The following is a 15,614-nucleotide window of genomic DNA, read 5'->3' on the forward strand; positions in this document are numbered from 1 at the left end:
TTGGTTGTGTGAAAATAATATTATATTTGCTCTGTGTAGCAGCGCAGGGTTCAGCTCAGGGGGCGAAACATCTGAGCGGCACCTAACCAAGTAACTGTGTATATTATATATGTTTGTAATGTATATATAAATATAACTCTAAGTAAATAAAACTTCTGTGAAATCAAACTGTCCACTTAGGAAGCAACACTGATTGACAATCAATTTCACATGCTGATGTGCAAATGGAATAGACGATAGATGGAAATTATTGGCAATTATCAAGACACCCTCAATAAAGGAGTGGTTCTGCAGGTGGGGACCACAGACCACATCTCAGTACCAATGCTTTCTGGCTGATGTTTTGGTCACTTTTGAATGTTAGTTGTGCTTTCACACTCGTGGTAGTGTAGCACCCTGAGGATTCGGCTGCTACAGGGGTATTGCACCTCAACCCAGAGGTGTGATATTCCACTCCCGGGCAAGGATGGAGTGTGGAACTGAGCTCGGTAGGCTGCATGCACTACACACATCCCATTTCCGGGGAACAGACCGACGGTACTCCCACTTAGAAATGTGCAGGTACAACCGAGTCTGTTCCTGGCTGGAGTGGGAGGGGGGTGGTACATCCCATGTAGTGTAGGGGCAGATAGGGGGAGCAGCCTGGGTAAAGATAGGAGCTCATTGGGTGCTGGTCACCTGAGCTCACACATAGAGGGTGTATATAAGGTGGGCACCAACTAAGATCAGGGTCAGATGCAGAGGATCAGATGCAGAGAGGATCAGCTGCAGAGAACAAGTCAGGAGAGGAGAGAAGAAAGACCAAGACCCAGAGTGAGAGAGGAGAAAAGAGAGAGACCCAGAGCACAGAAGAGAAGGACTCTGAGATCCCAACTAAAAGCACCGGGTGAAGAGTCGGCACAGGGTACCGGAACCCAAGCTGGTGGGGGTAAAAACACTCCCCAGCCAGAGACCGGAGACCGTGGGCAGCGTCTGCCACGGTCACCCATCACATCCACCCCGAAGGCACACCACATGAAGGGTCAGGGAACCCAGGGCCAAGGGTGTCCCAACAGAAGGCCCGAGGGAGCTGGACCTAGGTGGATTACTGGTGGGGACGGCCAGAGAACGGGACAGAAAGAGAGCTCAGGGCCACGCTCCGGACTTGTTTGGGGGTTGGCTGGATCCAGGACCTGGTGGACGCAGCACGGCTCGGGTGGTCACTAGCAGCTGGAGTGACCAGTACAACATCTGCAGTAAGTAAACACCCTTAACTGCACAACCCGACTCTGTCTTCACTGCCGTCTACACTACACCACCACAACCCCCATCCTCTGCGCCTGTCCCCTCTGAGGCTATACCCCTCCCGTTGGGGGTTATCCCACCAAGCTGCGCATCCACCATCAGCCTCAGCGGACCCTGCTGCAGCGGCGGCCACAGTGACCGCATCACAACGGGTGGCGTAGTCGACACAAAAGAACTCTTAATAACATCTGTAGGACTGCCACAACACTGAGTTTGACGCCCTGGGCACGGGGCCGGGTCACAGCCGCTCGGAGACTACAACCCCCCATCTGATCCGGTGCCGGGTATTCCCCTCAAAAAGGAATATGTCCCAGGGGGCGCGTCAACTTTGGCGTAGTCGGCAGGATTACGTGCCCGCAACACCCGGGTACTGCGTGCCTGAAGAAAAGTGCAAGTTTACCTCAGAAAGAAGTCTCCCGCCGGTTCCGGAGGGTCCACGCCATCGGACTCCATCACCAGTCGTTTCCCGCCGATTGTCCGCCATTTCCAGCTTGTTCCCGCCATCTGCAGAGTTTCCCGCCACTGGGCGACGCTTCTCGCCAAAACCGCAGATTTCCCGCCTTGGAAGAGCAGCGGACGCCATTATGGGCGTGCCAAAGGAGGGCGAGAGGCCGCCTCCCATCGTGGGCCGGGACAGAAAATGGCGCCAAAAGTGGAAACCGCCCCCACCAACAGAGACTGTGATGCTGGAGGTGTCTGTCAGCGTGAAAGAACTACCCCTGGAGCTGACAGTCACCGAGTTGCCCCGGGACCGCCCTCGAAGTGGGAGGAGACGAAAGAAAAGAGCGAAGATGGGTGCCGCCTGGAGGAGTCTGGAGCGAGCGCACCCGGAGGCAAGAAGCCTGGAGAAGAATATCGGAGGAGCTCACCCGGAGATGTCCAGAGAGCAGAGCAGCACCGGCCCGCTGGCCAGGAGCCTGCTGGAAGAAGAGCAGAGCAGCACCGACCCGTTGGTCAGGAGCCTGCTGGACACCACGACCCCACTAGGCCTAGTGGAGGTCCTTGCACAGCTCCCCCGAGACCGGGAGTGTGCGCAGACTGCCCTGGAGGGCCTCGCACGGAGGATGGCCCGGGTACAGCGCGAGATATTGGCGGAATGGAGCCGGGAGATGGCCCAGCAAGCTGAAACCAAGACGCAAGCTGAAACCAAGACCCGGAGCACGCCAGCCGAGATGAGGAAGGAGACCGCCTCTGAGGATGGCGCGGGAGGACCCAAGGCCGGAGACGGCGCCGAGGAGGGAGCCGAACGCATGGAGGCAGGTAAAGGGGACGCCTATACCCCAAGCCGTGACACCGCTTACCTGCCCCAGCTCCCCGTCGCAGAGCCCGAAAGTCCCCCTGCTGTGCCCGAAAACGCCATGTCACCGACGCAGACTAGGCCCCAACCGGAAGCCGCCGCCGCGACCCCTGTGACGTCACACGCCTCGACCCCGAGCGTGACCAAGCAGGAAGTACCACCAGCCTGGTCGCAGGGCCTAGAATTCCCGGGCGCCGCAACACCAACAGCGCCCCCTACCTCTGCGGAGCCTCCGGCCTGGTCGCAAGGCCAGGTAGCCCAGGGCGCCGCCGTATTAACGGTGCCCTTCACCTTCCAGGTGCCCCAGGCCTGGCCGCAAGGCCTGGGCAACCCGGGCGCCACCACCACCGCGCCCGCACCCGTAAAACCAAGGGTGCCACACCTGGGGGAGGACTTGTTCAGCCAGCTCACATGGCCGGACGGGTCTGAAGTAACAACCAGCTGTAAGCAAAGAGCAGGAGGAAGACGCCGTTGAGTGCGGCAGAGAAGTGATGTAAATAGTTACCCGACCGGGTACCAAAGAAACTGTTGATACTTATATATAGTCCCCGTTGGGACCAGCTGAGTGAACTGTTTACCCGTTAACCCCTTAATCCCACAGGCTGAGGACTGTGAGCAGCCATTCCCTTCCCTCTACCTGGCCGAGGACTGAGAGCGGCCAACTTCCAACTTCCCCTGTATATAGTTGCGCGTCCTAAAGCGCCCCCTACCGGTTTTATAGGAAAACCAGTTTTTCTAAGAGACTGTCGCACTTTTCCCGGACACACGTTGCACAGTGTCCGGAGGAGGAGGAACCAGGAGCCTGAGACGACGAGAAAGTTTTATCTGCTAAGATATGTTATTTATATAATGTTTTATATGTTTTATATGTTTATAAAAATTTGTATGCTTTGGTGTTTATGTCTTACAGCCCGAGGACGTGCTGTGATTTACCAGGGGGGAATGTAGCACCCTGAGGATTCGGCTGCTACAGGGGTATTGCACCTCAACCCAGAGGTGTGATATTCCACTCCCGGGCAAGGATGGAGTGTGGAACTGAGCTCGGTAGGCTGCATGCACTACACACATCCCATTTCCGGGGAACAGACCGACGGTACTCCCACTTAGAAATGTGCAGGTACAACCGAGTCTGTTCCTGGCTGGAGTGTGAGGGGGGTGGTACATCCCATGTAGTGTAGGGGCAGATAGGGGGAGCAGCCTGGGTAAAGATAGGAGCTCATTGGGTGCTGGTCACCTGAGCTCACACATAGAGGGTGTATATAAGGTGGGCACCAACTAAGATCAGGGTCAGATGCAGAGGATCAGATGCAGAGAGGATCAGCTGCAGAGAACAAGTCAGGAGAGGAGAGAAGAAAGACCAAGACCCAGAGTGAGAGAGGAGAAAAGAGAGAGACCCAGAGCACAGAAGAGAAGGACTCTGAGATCCCAACTAAAAGCACCGGGTGAAGAGTCGGCACAGGGTACCGGAACCCAAGCTGGTGGGGGTAAAAACACTCCCCAGCCAGAGACCGGAGACCGTGGGCAGCGTCTGCCACGGTCACCCATCACATCCACCCCGAAGGCACACCACATGAAGGGTCAGGGAACCCAGGGCCAAGGGTGTCCCAACAGAAGGCCCGAGGGAGCTGGACCTAGGTGGATTACTGGTGGGGACGGCCAGAGAACGGGACAGAAAGAGAGCTCAGGGCCACGCTCCGGACTTGTTTGGGGGTTGGCTGGATCCAGGACCTGGTGGACGCAGCACGGCTCGGGTGGTCACTAGCAGCTGGAGTGACCAGTACAACATCTGCAGTAAGTAAACACCCTTAACTGCACAACCCGACTCTGTCTTCACTGCCGTCTACACTACACCACCACAACCCCCATCCTCTGCGCCTGTCCCCTCTGAGGCTATACCCCTCCCGTTGGGGGTTATCCCACCAAGCTGCGCATCCACCATCAGCCTCAGCGGACCCTGCTGCAGCGGCGGCCACAGTGACCGCATCACAACGGGTGGCGTAGTCGACACAAAAGAACTCTTAATAACATCTGTAGGACTGCCACAACACTGAGTTTGACGCCCTGGGCACGGGGCCGGGTCACAGCCGCTCGGAGACTACAACCCCCCATCTGATCCGGTGCCGGGTATTCCCCTCAAAAAGGAATATGTCCCAGGGGGCGCGTCAGTAGCATGAGACGGACTCTACAACCCACAGAAGTTGGTCAGGTAGTGCAGCTCATCCAGGATGGCACATCAATGCGAGCTGTGGCAAGAAGGTTTGCTGTGTCTGTCAGCGTAGTGTCCAGAGGCTGGAGGCGCTACCCGGAGACAGGCCAGTACACCAGGAGACGTGGATGGGGCCGTAGGAGGGCAACAACCCAGCAGCAGGACCGCTACCTCTGCCTTTGTTCAAGGAGGAACAGGAGGAGCACTGCCAGAGCCCTGCAAAATGACCTCCAGTAGGCCACAAATGTGCATGTGTCTGCACAAACGGTTAGAAACCGACTCCATGAGGGTGGTATGAGGGCCTGACGTCCACAGATGGGGGTTGTGCTCACAGCCCGACACCGTGCAGGACGCTTGGCATTTGCCACAGAACACCAGGATTGGCAAAGTCGCCACTGGCACCCTGTGCTCTTCACAGATGAAAGCAGGTTCACACTGAGCACATGTGACAGACGTGACAGAGTCTGGAGACGCCGTGGAGAGCGATCTGCTGCCTGCAACATTCTTCAGCATGACAAGTTTGGCAGTGGGTCAGTAATAGTGTAGGGTGGCATTTCTTTTGAGTGCCGCACAGCCCTCCATGTGCTTGCCAGAGGTAGCCTGACTGCCATTAGGTACTGAGATGAGATCCTCAGACCCCTTGTGAGACCATATGCTGATGCAGTTGGCCCTGGGTTCCTCCTAATGCAGGACAATGCCAGACCTCATGTGGCTGGTCTGTGTCAGCAGTTCCTTCAAGATGAAGGCATTGAAGCTATGGACTGGCCTGCCCGTTCCCCAGACCTGACTCCTATTGAGCACATCTGGGACATCATGTTTCGCTCCATCCACCAACGTCACGTTGCACCACAGACTGTCCAGGAGTTGGCGAATGCTTTAGTCCAGGTCTGGGAGGAGATCCCACAAGAGACCATCCGCAACCTCATCAGGAGCATGCCCAGGCATTGTAGGGAGGTCATACAGGCACGTGGAGGCCACACACAATACTGAACCTCATTTTGACTTGTTTTAAGGTCATTACATCAAAGTTGAATCAGCCTGTAGTGTGCTTTTCCACTTTAATTTTGGGTGAGCCTCCAAATCCAGGCCTCCATTGGTTAATAAATTTGATTTCCATTGATTATTTTTGTGTGATTTTGTTGTCCGCACATTCAACTTTCTACAGAACAAAGTATTCAATGAGAATATTTCAACCATTCTGATCTAGGATGTGTTATTTGAGAGTTCCCTTTATTTTCTTGAGTAGTGTATATATATATATATATATGCAGATAATAATGAGGGCAATCTGTGCTATTGCCCGAGGCTTTAGGTGGCCCATGAATTGCCTCATTGTAATTTTCAATCCCATATCTTTTTGGCACCGGCCGCATGCTCAAAGTGTTACCGGCGCGGCCGCAGGTGGTTTATGTGATGCTGGGCCCACCCTGCCTCATGACGTCAGGCAGAGAGGACCCAGCATACACAGAGTATCTATTTAAAAGTTGAAATGTCTCCCACGCGCCAGGAATCAATCTGATCTGCAGAACAGGAGCGGTCCCACCCCACACACCCAGAGTTTAGCTGAGCTGCTGCCTGGTCTCCTGAGTGGAGTCCTGACTGAGCCCTGCTCTCACCTGCCTGTATTATTCTGTCCTAATTTCCTAAAAACTATGTTATATATATTAACAAAATGATACTGGCCCCCTGCTCTTTCCTACTAGTAGGCAGCCAGCAGCGATCTGTAGGAAAGGGCAGGGGGCCATTGTCATTTCTAAAAATTGTATATAATGTGGGGGATGGGAGTGAACTGAAACTACATAAAGACAATGCCCCTGCACACTGTGTGCCTCCCCTCATCTTAGAAATGTTGCTTGCCTCATGTGTTCATATAAATACATGATACATGGGCACAGTGTGCAGGGGCATTTGACATGATGTTGGTAAAATTTCCAAGGTGGAGGGGCACATAGTGTGTCGGGTCATTTGCCCCATGCAGTTTCAGTCTACTCCCCTCCCCTACATTTTTTACACTAAAAAGGCTCCTTGCTCTTAGATACAGAGCGCCATTGGAAATTCTGCTTGTATGTGCCCACATTCAGGAATGGTAATGTTTTGGACGCAGCGTATTTTCACTGCATCCCAAACGCTGCGTTCTAATTACCGCACTTGTGTTTAGTTACATGCGGATTTACCGCATCTAATGACATGCTATTGGTCACAATACGAGTGAAGACTGTTATGGTAAATATTTATGCTTAGTTTCATTATTTAGGCAATTCATATATCTTTGATAATTTTGTATTTTAATATTAGCTTTATAAGGGTTATTCATAAATAAAAGGGTGTTGTCTCTGATATAGAGATGTCTTTGTATTAGGTTTCTTTGTTACAGAAGGCATAGAAAGCTGGGTAGAACCAGTTTTCTAGGAATTTAACAGTTTCCATGATTTACGACCTTGTTTTTCCCAAACTTAAATATTCCTTTTTAGGTAAAGCCTGTAAATACCTTCCCCTTTTTCCTTATCTCTTTGCTTGTACTAAAGATATGTGACCAGGCATCTGAGAGCAGATGAGCCTGAGACACAGACAGATTTGGTCGTGTTTTTCTTGTCTCCCTGATTTGATCAAAACTTGCAATTGTGTGAAACCCTTTGCGTTTCTCCTAAAACTTTCTATCCAGGTTTCCACATCAAGACTTGCACCTCCGGTACAGAAATTGAGAAATTGACATGCTGCAGCTCGTAACCCCGCACCACAAGTGAGATTACACAGAGGCCACGCAAGGTGTTGGAAAGACTAATGTAACATGAAGAGATGGGAGAAGGGAGCCCAGACACTAGGGAAAAGGGGGGTGGAGACCTCCTAGGCTGACCTACAATCACCCCGTCTCCCCTATAGACCCTATATTGGTTCCTCATCAATCGCGCACGCGCACCTAAACCCTTTATTTCTCTAGCGCTTGGCCCTGTATAGGGAACGGGGGGTGAGCACTAGTCAATCCCCACTAATGACTAAAGACAACAAGGTAGACAAACACGAGGGAAAGTAGCTTAGCTTTAGCCGACTTAAGAGTAATAACTCCAAGCATCCTCCTAGCACCACAGAGGAAGATAGCGGTCTGAGAGCTCCAAGCTTTCACAGGGTATCATGTGAATCTCACCGGCGCCTTCCTGCTGCAAAATAAAACTATTTAAACACCCAGGCCAGGATGTCAATTAGCAGGAAGGAGTTAGCCGCTAGGTCCTAGAGTGAAACAGCTAAGAAGGTGTCTGTAATGCCAAACGAAGGGATCTTCTGCAACCAACTGCAGGGCGACTGCCTGTCACATCTGGCACAACCGTGACAACAGCGTCAAATAGAAGCACAGTGGGCATGGGATTTGTATAAATACATCCACTGTGCTTATAATGTAGAATGCAGCGTTTTGGAGGTGAGCTACCTCCAGAATGTGACTATTCCTGATCGTGTGCACGCAGCCTTATACTACTGTCATTATTTCACGGGCTCCAGTGACATAGAGTGACTGCAGACTAATGTTAGGAACCAGACAAGCCCATTAAAGGGAGCCAGTCTAGTAAAATAAACACTATTTAACCTACAGATATGGGGTTAATCTGCAGGCTAATAGCGTTCTGAAGCCATGTGACCACCACACTTAGAGCCCCGCTACCAGGAGGAAATGAACTTTAATCCTCCCAGCAGCCTCAAGATTTCAGTCATAGAGGTGCTGCTGGGAGGCTTCAGTAACCGCTCAGTGTATAGTGAGCGGCAACTGTAACTCCGCCCCTACACTGACTTAAAGCCAGAACTAAGGGCTCTTTCACATGTCTGGATATTTCCGGTACTGCAAAAACCAATACCAGAGATATCCACGTACCTGTGTGGCAAACGCGTGACCCATCAGGATCACATGTACTGGCGCCTGGGAATCAGCGGTACAGTTAGCGCTGTTCCCAAGCGCCTGGTGCTGAAGGCATATGTCATCATTGTCCCCTGCTTGTGTATGACCAGTGCTAGCAAGGGACAATGTTGAGAGTAGTATTCAGCTCCTAATGTCTCCAAAACCTGTAAAAATAAGAATAAAATAAAAAAAATCATTATACTCACCTGGCTTGAGGTGACCGCATACGCTGAGGAGTGAAGGAGAATGACTCGCTGCAGAGAGAAGGCCCCTGAACTGCGCTGAGCTCACCGAGTGATAGGACACAGATTATCTCAGCACAGGAACATTTTTTTTAACACATCCAATTGTGGAACATATTATTCCAAGATCTGTTGATTAAACTGACGAGGGGCAGTACCCCGAAACACAGTGTCTGTAAATTGAGTTTCTGGTTCTGGCTTATATATTAAGTCATGTGATAAGGCTCGTCAAAGGGTCACTTGACTTTTAGGATTGCTACTTCCTGTAGCCGGCACTAGAGTTCTAGTCCTCTTCCTCTCTGAAGAGACAATTTGCATATTTCCCAGAGGAGCATTGTGGCTTTAAAAGTCTCCTCACCGTGATGTGCTTAACATGTCACTCTCCACAAGGAGAAATGTTACCACTTAGATACCGGTCTGACGCCTCTCACCCAGCCAAACCAGAACTCACACTTTGCACTGACGAGGGGCAGTAGCTCGAAACACAGTGTCTGCATATTGAGTTTCTGGTTCTGGCTTCTATCCTAAGTCACGTGATAAGGCTCGTTATAGGGGCAATATTGACTTTTAGGATTGCTACTTCCAATAGGTGGCACTAGAGTTCTAGTCCTCTTCCTCTATGAAGAGACAATTTGATTAAAATGTACTTTTGTTTGTGGTACAACCCCTTTTCCATCTCAGAAAACTTTCGGCAAGCAATGCATGTTACCATATAACTAAGTGTGTAGTAGTATATGTGAGAATTCGGCTGTGCTTGCTGGTTCTGATGGTGGCCACGTAACTGCAAGTGTTTGATTTCCATAGTTGTGTGCTTCTTGCGGCCCGCAGGCACAGACCCCGTAACGATCGCGGCTCTCTCCAGCAGCCGCCGACATCAGCGCTGTAATGCAGTGTATTGCCGCGCAGAGACCGGCTCTCTGCACAGCAATACCAGTGTCAGCCGCCGGCCTATCAGAGGCCAGCAGCTGACATCTGCGTCCCAGCGCAGCGGCATATGACGTCACTGCCATGGGCAGATGTCAGCTGCTGGCCTCCGATAGGCCGGCGGCTGGCACTGGTATTGCTGTGCAGAGATCCGGTCTCTGCGCGGCAATACACTGCATTACAGCGCTGATGTCGGCGGCTGCTGGAGAGAGCTGCGATCGTTACGGGGTCTGTGCCTGCGGGCCACAGGTGCAGAAAGGATGCCGAGGGAACGGAGGACAGGTGAGAATCTTTTTTTCTTTTTCGCTGTCATGTGAAATACAGCGCTCAGTATGGGGGGACGGGGACCCTGAGCGCAGTATGGGGGGACGGGGACCCTGCTGTGCGCTGTATGGGGAGACGGGGACCCTGTGCGCAGTACGGGGGGACGGGGACCCTGTGCGCAGTACGGGGGGGGAGGGGACCCTGTGCGCAGTATGGGGGGGAAGGGGACCCTGTGCGCAGTATGGGGGGGGCGGACCCTGTGCGCAGTATGGGGGACGAACGGACCCTGTGCGCAGTATGGGGGACGGACGGACCCTGTGCACAGTATGGGGGACGGACGGACCCTGTGCGCAGTATGGGGGGGGCGGACCCTGTGCGCAGTATGGGGGATGGATGGACCCTGTGAGCAGTATGGGGGAGATCTGGATAGGGGACATGTCTACAAGATAAGGACCAGGATGGGGGACCCTGTCTGCAATATGGAGGACGTGGATGGGAGGACCATGTCTGCAATATGGGGGACCATGTCTGCAATATGGGGGACCTAGATGGGAGACCATGTCTGCAATATGGGAGACCATGTCTGCAATATGGGGGACCATGTCTGCAATATGGGGGACCTGGATGGGAGACCATGTCTGCAATATGAGGGACCTGGATGGGAGACCATGTCTGCAATATGGGGGACCTGGATGGGGGCCCATGTCTGCAATATGGGGGACCTGGATGGGAGACCATGTCTGCAATATGGGGGACCTGAATGGAAGACCATGTCTGCAATATGGGGGACCTGAATGGAAGACCATGTCTGCAATATGGGGGACCTGGATGGGAGACCATGTCTGCAATATGGGGGACCTGGATGGGAGACCATGTCTGCAATATGGGGGACCTGGATGGGAGACCATGTCTGCAATATGGGGGACCTGGATGGGAGACCATGTCTGCAATATGGGGGACCTGGATGGGAGACCATGTCTGCAATATGAAGGACCTGGATGGGGGCCCATGTCTGCAATATGAAGGACCTGGATGGGGGCCCATGTCTGCAATATGAAGGACCTGGATGGGTGACCATGTCTGCAATATGGGGAACCTGGATGGGAGACCATGTCTGCAAGATGAGGACCAGTTCAAAAGGTGTATAGAAATTAAAATGGTATCACTAAAAATGTCACTTTGTCATACAAATAATGCGGCCCCCCAAATTAAATGTTTTTCCGTGTGCGGCCCATATGCCCAGCTGAGTTTGAGACCCCTGGTCTACAGGAACTTCTCTCATGCTTTGACCAATGGAACAGGTGTCAGGAGCAAGAAGCTCGGAGAAAGACAAAACTAGAGAGGAACAGAGACCCAGTGACTTTCTAGTAAGTGTTTCACAAGTACACACACGACACCATCAGATTCACCAGGTGTAAGCAGATGTTGTTATAGAAAACTTAGTTTTTGCATCATTTCTTTTATCCTCTTCATCCTCAAAGTACCAGACAAACTGTAAGTTACTCACAAAACACACGGACTGACGGCAGCCATTTTTAGTTGTTATAACTATTCTTATACTTTATTGTCCTATGTCTGTAGATGCATTCTTCACTAAAATCGGGTGCTCAGAAAAGAAAAGAGCAGCGACAGAAAGCTCCACAAATAAATGAAGAGATTTGTAAAATTCCTCAAGTTACAGACTTTCTTTAAAAGAAAATCTACAGAATCTGATTGGCCGACTGAATGTGATGTCAATAACAACAGCTGTGATAATGTCCATCTCCATCTCACTGCTCTGAGCATGCGGATTATTTCATTGTAGTGCCGCAAACATCTGACGCAGAGCCAGAAAATGTCCATCTCCATCTCACTGCTCCGAGCACGCGGATTATTTCATTGTAGTGCCGCAAACATCTGACGCAGAGCCAGAAAATGTCCATCTCCATCTCACTGCTCTGAGCACGCGGATTATTTCATTGTAGTGCCGCAAACATCTGACGCAGAGCCAGAAAATGTCCATCTCCATCTCACTGCTCCGAGCACGCGGATTATTTCATTGTAGTGCCGCAAACATCTGACGCAGAGTCAGAAAATGTCCATCTCCATCTCACTGCTCTGAGCACGCGGATTATTTCATTGTAGTGCCCCAAACATCTGACGCAGAGCCAGAAAATGTCCATCTCCATCTCACTGCTCCGAGCACGCGGATTATTTCATTGTAGCGCCCCAAACATCTGACGCAGAGCCAGAAAATGTCCATCTCCATCTCACTGCTCTGAGCACGCGGATTATTTCATTGTAGTGCCGCAAACATCTGAAGCTGAGCCAGAAAATGTCCATCTCCATCTCACTGCTCCGAGCACGCGGAATATTTCATTGCAGTGCCGCAAACATCTGACGCAGAGCCAGAAAATGTCCATCTCCATCTCACTGCTCTGAGCACGCGGATTATTTCATTGTAGTGCCCCAAACATCTGACGCAGAGCCAGAAAATGTCCATCTCCATCTCACTGCTCTGAGCACGCGGATTATTTCATTGTAGTGCCCCAAACATCTGACGCAGAGCCAGAAAATGTCCATCTCCATCTCACTGCTCTGAGCACGCGGATTATTTCATTGTAGTGCCCCAAACATCTGACGCAGAGCCAGAAAATGGCATTGACGAAATGGCGTGTGCTCAGGAAGGGGTGGAAGCTGCTTCAGAGTTTCCATCAGATATTGGGCTGTGCAAATGGGAAGTGAAAAATTATATTGGAGTAAAGTCTTAAAAAGATCCCTCTACACCAGATGTTTCCAACTGTGACCAGCTAACATTTATTGTCCGATATGTTTTGCCCACTGGACTCCTTGAAAGATTTCTACAATTCATTCCTGTTATTGGTCACACTGGCAAACCAATAGCCGAGGTGATTGTTGGTATGCCTTGTAAAAATGGTATTAATATTAAAGATTGTAGGGGTCAGTCTTATGATAATGCTGCCAATATGAGTGGGAAGTACAATGGGGTCCAAGCACATGTTAGGAATTCATTCCCTGTGCGGCCCATTCCCTTAACCTGGCAGGAAAAAGTGATGAAACTATTCCAGAGACATAAAGTTGTTCCAAAGTGTTAAAAATCTGTATGTATTTTTTTCAACATCTGCTGATAATAAAATTATAACCTCTCTGGTTACCAGTTGTGAAATCGCTTTCTACCACAAGGCGGTCAGCAAGATATGAAGCAGGTTTAGCTTTCTACAAAGGATCCAGCCAATATGTAATCTTATAGACCAGGGTTCCCCAACTCCAGTCCTCAAGGCCCACCAACAGGTCATGTTTTCAGGATTTCCTTAGTATTGCACAGGTGATGTAACTATTGCCTGTGCTGATGATGGAATTATCACCTGTTCAATACTAAGGAAATCCTGAAAACATGACCTGTTGGTGGGCCTTGAGGACTGGAGTTGGGGAACCCTGTTATAGACAGCATAGCTACAGACCCTGACTTCAGTTCATGTAAAGTCTGAGGCTTTGGGTGAGAAATTCAGTGACCTTGATTCTCCCTTGAGGCTGAGTTCACATGATGCGTTTTTAATGCGTTTCCGCGGCGTTTTTGCAGTTGCGTAAACGCCGCGGAAAGGCATTAAAAATGCATGGTAGAAGGGCAGCAATGTTCCCCAATTGAAATCCGCATGTGCTGTGCCCATGATGCAGATTTTTCCACAGCGTAAACGCTGCGCTCAAAAATCCGCAGCATGTCAATTAATTTTGCGGAAATGCTGCTTTTTTGGCGCCATTGACTTGCATTAGACCGCATGGAATCCGCATCACTGTATATGTTGATGCGCTTTTCATGCGGTCTAATGTGCGGATGGTACCCGGGTGTGGATGAGAGGACTCTCATCCAGACCCAGGTACCATTAAAAAAAAAAAAAAAGAATAAAATAAAAAATATATATATACTCACCCTCTGACGGCCCGCGCAGCGCTCCTGCTTGGTTCCCCGCACTTCGCGGTTGAATGAAGAAGGACCTTCGCTGACGTCAGAGTCATGTGACGGGTCATGTGACGCTGACGTCGGCAGATCCTTCAGTCTTCACTGCCGGTAGCCGGGACCGAGCGAAGCAAGACACCGGGGGCCATCAGAGGGTAAAGTATATATTTATTTTTTATTTTTTGACATTCACACATTATATAAATCCATGTACAATCCGCATGCGTTTTTTCCTGCCAGGGAGATGCAGAAATGCTCAGGAAAAAATCCTGAGCATTTCAGCATCGTGTGCACATATCCTCATTCTTCTAGGGAGGCATGAGATTTTGGATCGGTTTCATAAAACCAATCTGTCCCTTCAAGAGGCATGTAAATACTGCTGTAGTTTTACTTCAGTCTTTGTTAGACTTTGTCAAAAGTCTGAGAGAAGAATTTGATACATATAGTGAGTACGGAAAGTATTCAGACCCCTTTACATTTTTCACTCTTTGTTTCATTGCAGCCATTTGGTAAATTCTAAAAAGTTAATTTTTTTCGCATTACAGTACACTCTGCACCCCATCTTGAGTGAAAAAAAACAGAAATGTAGAAATTTTTGCAAATTTATTAAACAAGAAAAACTGAAATATCACGTGGTCATAAGTATTCACACCCTTTGCTCAGACACTCATATTTACGTCACATGCTGTACATTTCCTTGAGATCCTCCTTGAGATGGTTCTACTCCTTCATTGGAGTCCAGCTGTGTTTAATTAAACTGATAGGACTTGATTTGGAAAGGCACACACCTGTCTATATAAGACCCCACAGCTCACAGTGCATGTCAGACCATATGAAAATCATGAGCTCAAAGGAACTGCCCAAGGAGCTCAGAGACAGAATTGTGGCAAGGCACAGATCTGGCCAAGGTTACAAAAGAATTTCTGCATTACTCAAGGTTCCTAAGAGCACAGTGGCCTCCATAATCCTTAAATCGAAGAAGTTTGGGACCACCAGAAGCCTTCCTAGACCTGGCCGTCCAGCCAAACTGAGCAATCGTGGGAGAAGAGCCTTATTGAGAAAGGTAAAGAAGAACCCCCACTGTGGCTGAGCTCCAGAGATGCAGTAGGGAGATGGGAGAAAGTTCCACAAAGTCAACTATCACTGCAGCCCTCCACCAGTCGGGCCTTTATGGCAGAGTGGCCCGATGGAAGCCTCTCCTCAGTGCAAGACATATGAAAGCCCGCATAGAGTTTGCTCAAAAACACATGAAGGACTCCCAGACTATGAGAAATAAGATTCTCTGGTGTGATGAGACGAAGATAGAACTTTTTGATGATAATCCTAAGCGGTATGTGTGGATAAAACCAGGCACTGCTCATCACCAGCCCAATACAATCCCAACAGTGAAACATGGTGGTGGCAGCATCATGCTATGGGGGTGTTTTTTCAACTGCAGGGACAGGACGACTGGTTGCAATTGAAAGAAACACGAATGCGGCCAAGTACAGAGATATCCTGGATGAAAACCTCTTCCAGAGTGCTCTGGACCTCAGACTTGGCCGAAGATTCACCTTCCA

This window comes from Phyllobates terribilis, unplaced genomic scaffold (assembly GCF_046119375.1).
Source record: "Phyllobates terribilis strain yellow unplaced genomic scaffold, ASM4611937v1 Scaffold_49__1_contigs__length_9717188, whole genome shotgun sequence".
Lineage (NCBI taxonomy): Eukaryota > Metazoa > Chordata > Amphibia > Anura > Dendrobatidae > Phyllobates > Phyllobates terribilis.